The sequence below is a fragment of the Triticum dicoccoides genome, chromosome 2A (genome assembly GCF_002162155.2).
Source record: "Triticum dicoccoides isolate Atlit2015 ecotype Zavitan chromosome 2A, WEW_v2.0, whole genome shotgun sequence".
Classification (NCBI taxonomy): Eukaryota; Viridiplantae; Streptophyta; class Magnoliopsida; order Poales; family Poaceae; genus Triticum; species Triticum dicoccoides.
In genome coordinates, this window is record NC_041382.1 from 685,409,018 (window position 1) to 685,420,664 (window position 11,647).

The 11,647-nt window shown below is 41.2% G+C and overlaps 1 pseudogene; it reads left to right on the plus strand.

Moving 5' to 3' along the window:
- The first annotated feature begins 515 nt into the window (after positions 1-515).
- LOC119351879 lies at positions 516-10,532 on the plus strand (annotated as a pseudogene).
- Positions 10,533-11,647: the final 1,115 nt, after the last annotated feature.

Below are 11,647 nucleotides of genomic sequence, written 5' to 3' on the forward strand. Positions count from 1 at the left end.
CCCACTGTTTTCCGATTATTAGAGATATACATGAGTGCTTGGGGCACTTTGTATCCTGGCAAGTCAACTAGATCAGCAGGGAAAGAAACAAGCTCGCGCACAACCTGGCGATGGAAGCAAAAGATCATGGGGACTTCAAGGTGATTGGAGTTGTACCAAGTAGGGTACAGGAGGTTTGGTTGTATGACTGTAATCATTCTCCTGTATAATTTGGGGGCTCGTCATTCTCAAAAAAAAAGATCAGATCTTGTGCGTAGTTAATTTTCTGTTCACTGATTGCAACTCCCTTGTATTATCTTGCACATATTTTATCTAGATCTATCATGTTTTCTTGGACTTGTTACTTGTAGCTAATTAGATCTGATTTTCGTACCTATACATGTTCATCAATTTTGGGTGCATACATGTTTCTTGCTCTTGTTTGTTTGAATGGACAAAACTTGTGCATGTAGCTTTCCTGTAAGGAAAAGAGTCATGTTTTTACACGGTGTCATTGTGTAAAATTTTACAGAGAGATGGACAAAAAAGGCAAATCCAAGGCCATTGACGATTACGTGGGAACGACATCCCATTTCCATCGTGGCAGCGGGATAGACAGCGGCAAAGAGATATGGGAGGACGATGCTGCTACCATTGCTCTTGGCGGCCGTCAACGTGAACGGAGCCTTTTCCTCAGCTTCTTAGATAAACAGGTAATTAATTAATTATTTTTGCCAGCCCCGTATATCATTGTTTACATCATACATATCATGCATTCTATTTAAAACTGATAATTAATGTACTGCTATAAATGTATATTGATAAGGTAAAGGAGTATAATGCATTTACACCCATATATTAATTCTTTACCCAAATATCTTCAACTACACCATATAGTATTTAATATGTGTTTAGATATTGTTGTTGGTGTATCTAAAAAATCTCTCATTTAATGGGTCTTATAAGACAGAATATATGAGTATTTTTGGTTTGGTGTGAAAGTATCTAGATTGAGGTATGGTAAATCTCTGTTTCCTTGTTAAATAAGTTGTCAAATCATATTTTTGTTTAAGTTACATGATTAAGATATAGTTCAAAGTGAAACACTCGGACGGCTAATGGTAGAGTTCTAGGAAATCTTATCTAGACGATGGTCCTGGGAGACCAACCCCAGGGAACCCCTCCCCCCTTGGTGATCGTCATCCCATGGTTGGCATTTTTTAGCCAAAAAATCCAATATAAAACACCCTAATGGAAAGAGCTACCACGCCAGTTCCTAAAAGCTGCCAGCCACACACCCCTCAAATGCAATGAAAACTGTCAGGGGACCACTTCCGGCGAATGCTCGCCTGGGATGAGGGTCCTAGTTCTATTATATTAGTAATTCTACCTCGCAAAAAAAGTAACTCTAACATATATTTGGCACCAATTAATGGTAGTGGAATTTTCTACATGATTTACTACAGTGGGCCAGAGTAGTATTTTGGAAAATAATTTTCCATATAAAAGGATATTATTAAGTTCCCAGCTGTATCGTGCTACCATATAATTATTTGGTACGTCATTAATGGTACCACTTTATACATGTACTTAATGAGAGCAGGATATGTTTTCCACCATAATTTATAGTTACTACTGACTACTACTATGGTAGGTTGCTTATTATAACTACGGTAGATGTGGTTGCCTAGTGAACCAAATTATTTTGGAAATTAGTTTTACATTTTAAAAGGATTTTTTTGTCCATACCTAAGATACCTATCGGGACCTTTTTAAGTAATGTTTTCGAGACTAATACATATCCTTTAGTGTTGTTTCCTAACAGAAAAGAGACTCATGTTCCCTCCAAAAAGGAGAAGAAAGAAAATATCCTTGTGTTGGGCCATTTATTTTAGAGAATGGTTATTGGATCACTCGTTTTCTTCCCTAATGGGTCAGAAGTAGCCTTCCTGGTGAAATGGACCATCTTCTAATCAGGCCAACAATGCAGATTAGTAAAGCGCACTTTAGTTTTTCATCCCGCTCCATCTCCGACGGTGCTGAGGCAAGGTGGTGATGACCTACATGAATGCGGCGACCTGGGCAGCAGCATGCACGGAAAATCCCTTTTCTAATTTCATCTTCCAATTCTGACTAAGCTAGGGGTACACCATCCACAAATTTGATGGACAAAGGAAGGATGTTGATCCATTCTTCGGCACCAACGGTACACCGGGACAGTACCGCAAAGGGCGAAAGATGTCTCTTGATGTGTCAATGTCACATTGGTGTGTCAGTGTCACATGGGACCCATGCGTGCCTCCCTCTGACAATGACCTTGTCGCACTCATTGCTGAAAGGGTTGCACCATCCGGCTTTGTTTACTGCATTGTCGAGCAATGCTCTATTGCCTATCGATAGTCACTATAAGGAGATAAGGTCGCATACAAGGAGCCAACCCCGCACAAACCTCATTGTAGTCACCGGCTATGTTGCGGTGTACGTTCTCCAACACCTCTATGTCCTCCCTCACCCTAGGGGGTATTTTTGCCTTCATCCTGGAGACCTCTGACGCCATGGTCTGCTCTAGTCTGGTCGAATAAGAGGAGATTAGGGGATGCAGAAATGTTGGGTGGGGAAAAAGATTACTAGGGACATTTTTGACAGAGTATTGCCTCCCATATGGAGGATGTGTCAAAGAAAAAACAAATGTCAAATAGTCAAGGTCTAAAGTGGATGGGGCAATGTTATAACCAAAGAAATAATAAATCCTCAAGGTACCAACAAAGATGGGGGATATCAATTTACCCTTATAACTGATGGCGGGTGGTGGTGGCAAGTTGGTGATATGACGGTTGAAGCATAGCTGGAGGAGCCTGAAATGCATGTATCTTATGTGCCATAAATATGGAGGTTACGACTGCGCAATCGCCTAGTGGTAGCTTCATCGACGGCCTCGGCATGAAGTGAAGGTTCTAGACGATGGGGGCTGGGATGAAATCATATATCACAGAAACACACTGGTTTGGAGCACATTTCAGACTCCAAGCCATCAATAAGGGTAGACCACCTCATGACACTAGATCAATATACATTTGGTTGTTCTAGGTATGCACTACAGCCAAGTACCCATTCCTGCAATGTGCTCGATTAGTGCAATCATCTTAGATTTTTCTCTTAACACTTAAAAAAAATACTTGCGTCTAGTTCTCCTCCTCTTCATTTTGTGTGTGAATTGTGACAAGGGTTTGCCATCAATCATCACATTCAGGGACAACCTAGATTTCCTCTCATGCCATAGGTATCAGATCATCATGACAAACATTGAGTCATAAGCCTTGTGCTTGTCTCTTAGGATATGGTTCAAGTGTCCTTGGCACCATTCATTACAGAAACATGAAGCACTTGAAGTGAGACAATAAAGGTTAGCCCATTTATGGTTAACGAAGCACAACCTCTAAAGGCACCCCCAGTTGATCAAAAGGGATAAACAAACTACTTGGATGCGTACCTTTAACCCAAGTGTGTAAAGTTAAAGGTCACAAGGGCATCAAGAGTCAGAATCCCCAATAGGTACATGAACAATTCCTTAAAGTCATGCTTAAATACCAACAACCTACTTTCAGGGGGTATGTCCAATATAAGGCATGGCTTGGTCCTTGAAGCCTTATTTCTCAGCATGCCCAAAGGATGAAAGAAACCTCAAAGCCATGCTTAGATTCCCAAAGCCTACTTGTTAGAGTGAGCGGTGTGAAATCATCGGTGTTAAATATTTTAGTTGGTCCAATTGAAGTGATTAAATAAAATATTGTGCTCCGCAAAGAAAGCACCAAGTGATCACCTTGTGTGGTCAAAAGTGGTGGCTAGTTGTACTGATTGCAACTCCGTGATTAGAGACTGGGGGCATACACCATGTATCCATATTGTTACTATGTTAATAAGTAAGGCATGTATCAAGATGCTTTGAATGGTATCCATTCTATTCAAGTGTAACTGAATATCTTGTATGGTTATACCAGCTAGGATGGCTGCATTTGGATTATGAGTTCTGGATAACATTCTACTTGCTTGTTGTGTATCAACAAGCTTCTAGCAATGCTTGCTTCAGATGTATCAATATGGGTAGTGCATGGAAGCATCTCCGCGAGTCACATTATGCCATTATCAGCTACCAAGGATACAAACCTTGTCCTATGATGTGGGAGACATCAAGGATCATTAACCACAAGCTTAAGTGAGCTCCCTTTAGAACATCCAAATTGATGCGTATTTGTAGAAAATTCCCAATCAGTCGGGAACTTATTTAACATTAGTAGACATTGTGTTGTAATGTTGAATAATGTATCGAGTTAAGTAACTGTTTTTAGTTGTGAGATTCAACTGCTAAGAGATTTGAAGATCTAATGGTGTTGTCAAGATGAGAATTGTTCCCAAAAAGAAACTACATTTCATTCATTTGAAGCATACCATTGGACACAAAGCCTAGTCTGAATCAAGGGGAAACGAACTATGTGTCTAGTACCTAAGTCATCCTTTTTGATATGTTTTGAAGGAGTGTATGTACTTCATATGAATTAATATCTAGAAAAGAGATAAACAGACCGCTAGTCATCGAATTCTCATGACATAAGCACATTGGCCATTCTTCTCTCAAATTGTGACGAACCGATCACTTTGGTATGTTTTATGAGCGATCTGGTCACTCGGTCCTTCCCAACCCTTATCCGTGCGGATGTGGCGTGCTGACTCAGCATGGGGCTCACAGTGCAGTCACTCAGGAGGTGTTTAGTTTGCAGAAAACACCCTGGAAACAAGTTGAGCTCGGGGACATTTACTTTACGTTCACTTCTTTTGCAATACACCCCATTAGTTTAATCTTAGAGGGGTGGGGGTGGGGGTCGTACGCATGTTGGCAGAGGGTACACATGGCAATGCTCCCATGCCCATTGTGCCTACCCGCCATCACCCACTCTTGCCATTTCCATCTTCCCGCCATCGCCCACTCCCGCTAATGCTCTTTTCCCGCCATCGCCCTCTCCCGCTCCCGCCATGGCCAGCTCACTTTATAATTGCGTTGGTCTGCATGATTTCGCCATAGCCAAGCAACACCATTGGCCAGCCCTCTTCTCATGTGCCACAATGCCGAGGAAGCTTTCCACCTCACGGGTCTCCATCATCAGGCGGCGCCGCAACGGCACCCCCGCCTAGCGCCCAGGATGGGTGACTTCTCATCTCGCATGGGCCGCTCCATGTCCGGCACATCCAACTCCTCCTCTACCACGAGCAGCTACTACAACTCCTCTGACACCGAGCCAACGACATCAGGCCTCTCCACTAACCTCTGGGAGATTGAGAAAAAAAGATGCTGAGGAAAAGGAGGCGCTCGAGGCGATGTATGCATAGCTCCATAACAACATTGGTGGCGGTGAGAACGGGAAATTCTTTCCTGTCAAGAAGGTGGTTTTGGGGCAGCCAACGCCTGGGTAGGAGGCCTCTATGCTCACTGTGCATGAATAAGAGGCCCACGTGGTGAACAACAACAACTTGACCAGGCGGTGCTCACAATGTCTCTTTCCACTTCACAGGCCGAGGCGATCAGGCACCAGGCCGCCGAAGCATTGTCACCGAGTTGCAGTGAGGCTATCTTTGCCGCCCTCGACAACAGAGATGAAGAGCCGGCACCATCAAATTAAATAATAACAAAATAAATATGCTAAAGTTCAAACAACAGAACATGCATTAGGCCTATTCATTGTACTGAATAATCACAACTGGACTTGACTCACTGCTAGACAGAACATGATATCAAATTAATATCATGTTCCTTTGTTCTTTTTGACAGAATGTTCATTGCTGGATTTGATTTTTTCGAAAACATTTTCGATGAGATCAAAAAATTTACCTCAAATTGGCACCCGAGAAATCTTTGGATGATGTCACTACCTTGTTTTGCCACACGACAAGCAGGGACAAGTAGGTGAATGCATTTGTCTTCCTTGCGCTCCACACCTATTGAACTTGGTATTGAAATGGTATTGTGGTAGCCGAAAGTTGAATTCTGACAACTCCTCCTACAAATGAAATCTTTTTGAGCAAAACCTGAGCAGTCATGAATATAGATGCTCGAGAGAGGACTTGGATTACTTACCTGAGAGCTTGTCTTCGATCACCATCAGCACACAGCCATTGGCTTCCATTCCTCCCTTGTGCACTTCTGCCCGCTGGCGCCACCCATCTCACCAAACAACAGAGGGCGTCGGTGGGGGAGGGGGGATGCCACCGGTGGTCACGCCTCCTCGTCCTAACCTAGTCGGTGATGCCTAATCGACGTGATCCGCACATCCATGCATGGTACCTTCCACTACCGACGCTGTCGCCGCCTACATCGGGTTAGGATTTTGGTGCTCAATTTGGAAATGAAGGGGAAAGGGAGCTCAGCTTCTTTCGAATATATTTTCTACAAATTAAAAGCCTCACGAGCGACTGCACTATGGGCCCCATGCTCGGTCAGCACACCATGCCGACCCCGTTATGGATTGAAATGGCGAAGTGACTATTTCACTCATGAAATAAACCAATGTGATCGGTTCATCACATTTTGAGAGAAGTGTGACCAATGTGCTCATCTTGCCAGAGTTGAGTGGCCAATTGTGCATTTATCTCTCTAAAAAACCTTCATAGAAATTCTTTACGAAAATTGATTTCATAAATTCCCTTGTTAAAAATGTCAATCTACAAAAGCATTACAAGAAATTGCTTCAATTGGAATACAATAATTCATGGCAAAGAATGAAGTATAGTTGATGGTTTGACTTAGTGTTAATAGTTTTATTTTTAGAAAAGGACAAGTATACATTATAAGACCAATGGCACGTATGGAACATACCTTTTACACAACTTAATACACCATCTTCACATCAATTATTTCATATAAAACTTGAGATACTAACCATTCACATTTGTTGTTTCAAATGAACAAAATCCTAATAATGTGATCTTATAAAAATTTCTCAACTACCATGATGCCACTATAGAATTTACCATACCCACCCATAGAGAATTTATACTGATTTTAGCATCACAAGCCTCTCCATGGCCATTCCCCATTGAAGTTCACTGCTTGCAAATTGCAATCACGCTCACTTAAATTTAGTGTCCAAACCACACCCTGATTTGGTGTGGCAATCATAAACTAAATCAATGTTGTGAGTCATCTCTCAAATTGTTCATGGGTTGGGTTGGTGGGCTTAGTGCCTTAGCATGACTATAGAGACTTATGAATTGGTAGGCCAAAAATATTCATACATGCTGGCATGCTTCTCTTGCCATACAACATCTCCACCATGCACATGCCTAGATAAGGAAGGAGCCAGTGGTACCATACGGGCGGGACGTCGCTTACATCATTGCGAGCTCATAGATGATGATTTTCTTATCAATGGTGGTGAATAACCTCCCTTAATTTATATTTGTGAGAAATTTTCATCTCAATAGTAAATTGGGGTGCTATGAGATGAACATAGCGACGGCCACCATGCATTCCCTATATTATGCTTGAAATTTTTTCATTGCAATTCGCTCGATTACTAGATTAACTGGTCCATTGAGATGCAAGTTACACTGCATTAGTGCTCTCCACTACTTCAACTTTTTTTCCAATTTTTAAGATTGCAGGACAAATTGGTTTAGCACGATTAAAACTGATGTTGTGTGATAGGTTGATTGTATTGCTCAAGTTACCTACATTTTTTCTTGATTTTAATTTGGCAACACTACATTTGTGCTATATTACACGACATAATAATTATTTGCCCAAAAGACCCAATTGTTTTAGTTTTTGTTATTGTATTGAAAGTTGAAATAATGATTGTTGTAGATAAAATTTGCATTGAGAAAAATTTAGTGTCGTCGACTCTACACTCAGTGTGATCCACTGAGCAGTGAGCAATGACCAATATCATATATCTGACATATGGATGGAATTTCCCCTTGAAACTACCATAAGATCATGAGTTAGTAACTGATGGTTGTCATTGTTGTTTTACCTATTGGAAATATTTGCACCATGAGTGCTCCTCATAATGGAAATAATAAATTGTTGTTTCCTTTTCAGGATGATCCAAAGAGCGAAGAAGAGTCTACTGTACACAATCAGAAGTTGCCCCAAATTGGTGACACATACATATATCCATTTCAGCCTGTGAACTCTTCTGCCTCTACTTCAAATAGTGTTGTCAAGGATTATACTGAGCTACAATCCCAAATTCCACTACCGAATATGGATGTCATTGAAGATTTGCGTGCACAATCATCATCATCTTCTTCAAGGATTGTGCCTAGTAATTTTGCTAATATGATGGCGATACAGGAGGCATGTCTTCGTGCATTGATTGACCCAAATCAGGAATTATCCTGCAGACTATGGCGTCAGTCCCCTGAGGCTTTGAAGAATCACTACGCTCTCGATGTTGAGATGGCATGTTTTGGAGGGCATGTGCCAAATATAAATGCTCCTGGAAATTCTGAGTTCAATATACTTCTTTGGCTAATCAAGAATCCAGTAAACCAATCTATGCGGCTCATTAATGTCAAGGGTCACGTGCCTTCTCTCAGGTGCACATAACTCATGCGACCTTTATCTTCATATTACTCCCTCGGTCCCATAATATAACTAGTGTAAGAAACACTCTTATATTATGGGACAGAGGGAGTACCTTATTAAGATAACACAAGTACTAAGCATTAGTTTCAATTAGTATATTCTTAAGGCTACATCTCCTATTATGCTATGCATCCCTTGAGGAAATTGCAACCTTATATGGTAAACGGTCCATTACCCTTTGTTGTATTTGACATGCAGTGCTGACCCAATTGGGAGCTGCTTTATACGACAGAAACTTGACGAAGCAACTACTGGAGAGATAGTCATGCTATATAAAGAAATCACGCCTCACGTCCTTACACTGACCACTAATGCCTTTCCCACTTATGTTATCCAAAAGGTTTTCTTCCTCTAATTCCTATAGAATTTTGTATTTTGAGTCTGTAATTAAGGATGTTGAGATTAATCAGACATAAACTTCTGTACTTACCTTCTAATTTTTTATAGCTTCTTGAGCATGGACCACGAGTCTACTTCAGGATACTAATTGCTAATCTAATGGGGCATGTGTTAGACCTAAGCCTTCATCTCTATGCTTGTCAGGTGATCCAGAAGGTAAGCTGAACACTATATTTATCTTTTCTAACATCTCATGATGGAAGGAATTAAGGTATGCTTGTAGTTTGCAAACTGCACTTCTATATTTGGAAAGCCTCTTCTTTGTAATGTCATGTATGATAGAATATGTAATTTAGTCAAACCATCCATTCTCATTTATTCTTTTGTTAATATGTTCATTATCTTAGATAAATTCTGTTATAAATATAATGTAATGTCAAATGCATAAATAGTTTAAGCTGATTGTGTTTCATTATGTTTTAAGTTTTTACCCTGGTATGCCATATTGTTTCGTTGCGAGCTCGGTCAATGATGGTGTCTCTTTGTTCAGGCTTTTGAAATAAGCGACATTGATCAATAAATAGAGATGGCCAAGGAGCTTGAAAGCAACCTATTCAAATGTATCTATGATCAACATGCAAACCATGTCGTTCAAAAATGCATGGAGTGTGTGCAGCCACAATATATCCAATTCATCTATAAACGGTTATGTGGTAGGGCCAAGATGTTATCCACACATCCTTATGGATGCCATGTGGTTCAGGTTGTTAGTTTGGGCATTACACTTTTTACCACTTCCTATCTTTCGACGTTTGTTTGTACCTTGTTCACTAATTATTCCTCCCGTCCTCGTGATCTTCTTAGAAAATGCTGGAGTTCTGCAAGGATCCTCAAATTATGGACTTGTTTATCACGAAGATTCTCGATTGTGTAAAGGAGCTGTCGGTAGACCCATATGGAAACTACGTTGTGCAAGTAAAATATGGAGTTGGTTGTAATTGATGAAATAATGTCGCGGCTAAACGAACAATTCACATGTGTGTTCTATCGACATGTTGCAGTACATTGTGGAACATGGAGGATCTCGTCATCGACAAATTATTATGTTGAAATTTGTTGGTAGCATACTACAGATGAGCCACCAGAAGCACTCTTCCAAAGTCATTGAGAAGTGCCTAATCTATGCCAGCTACCACGATTGCAAGCTTGTCATAAATGAGATCCTTTCTGCAGGTGGTGGTCAAACTGCAGATCATCTCGTGGTATGTGGATTTTGAGATCTTACCATTGTTACTCGACATCCCTAGAGAGAGATAGCACATGACTAATCTTGTGTGGTTGACTGGTCATGCAGGGCATGATAATACACCAGTATGCAAACTGTGTGGTGCGGCAGATGATTGATGTGGTGAACGATTGGCAGATCAACATGATAGTGGATGTGCTGACACACAACAGGGACACTTTGGTCATGTACGCCCATGGGAGGCAGGTCATTGCGCAGGTCGAGCGGCTCCTCAACGGCATGGCACCGTCCCCCGACTCCTTTGGGCAAACATCGTCGTCGTCTTAGTTCCTCTAGTGTGTTTTTAATTACTTTTACTATGGTTTGCTTTCTTTGTCTCTCTTGTTCTTCCTGGAGCATTAGTGATCGGCATAAATCGAACTAACGTGAACTCTGTTGCTTTCGTTTTCCCCATTAGGGTGAACCAAATTGTTTCTGTAGAGGAGAATCAAACTATAACCACCTCTGGTCTAAGGATTTGTCAGGCACCCAGCCTACCATTATCTATGAACTGAACTGTTTGTTTTCCATAGCATTTCACTACTACAGGATACTGCTAACGCGACACTACGATCAGAGACCCTTTGCCGAAACTGTGTGCGATGCAATAATCACAAACGATGGTGTTAAAAACCATCAAAAAAGGTGCAAAACGTTTGCGATAGCGGAGCCATCAAACACTGTTCAGATTTTAGTTGCGTGTGCGATGCAGGGCACACGGTTAATCCATTCCAACTGTTTGCGATGAGGCAGAACAATAGAAACGGACAGCCATATCAATTTGTGTGCGATGCAGGACACACGGTTAATCCATTCGAACTGTTTGCGATGAGGTAGAACAACAAAAACGGGCAGTCATATCAATTTGTGTGCGATATACGGCATACGGTTCACTCGAACGAACTGTTTTTGATTAGGAAACACAACGGAAATGGTTCAACTTAACAAGATGTGTGTGATATACTGCATACAGTTCACATGGATGAACTGTTTGCGATGAGCGAAAAGAACACACACGAGTCGTGTAAACAAGATGTGTGTGATACGTGACAAACAGCTGACTCTAATGAACTGCTTGCGATGAGAAATTACAACACACACAGTCAATACAGTTAGTTCGTGTGCGATTCTGTGCGTACAAAACACTTTGAAAAATGCAAACTAGTTGCTTGCGGTGGCTAGGAGTATCACACACGATGTGTCTGCGAGTACTCGTGTGCGATGATTAGTATGTTACACATGCGTTTCCTTATATTAACATGTGTGTGTTCGCAATATGGATAGTTAATATGCAAATGTCTTCTGGACATCGGGCACACGCTTAAACTTAATGAACTGTGTACGATACTAATACTTTCCCTGAAAATTTATGAACTTGGGTAACAGCATTAGATTAACACACA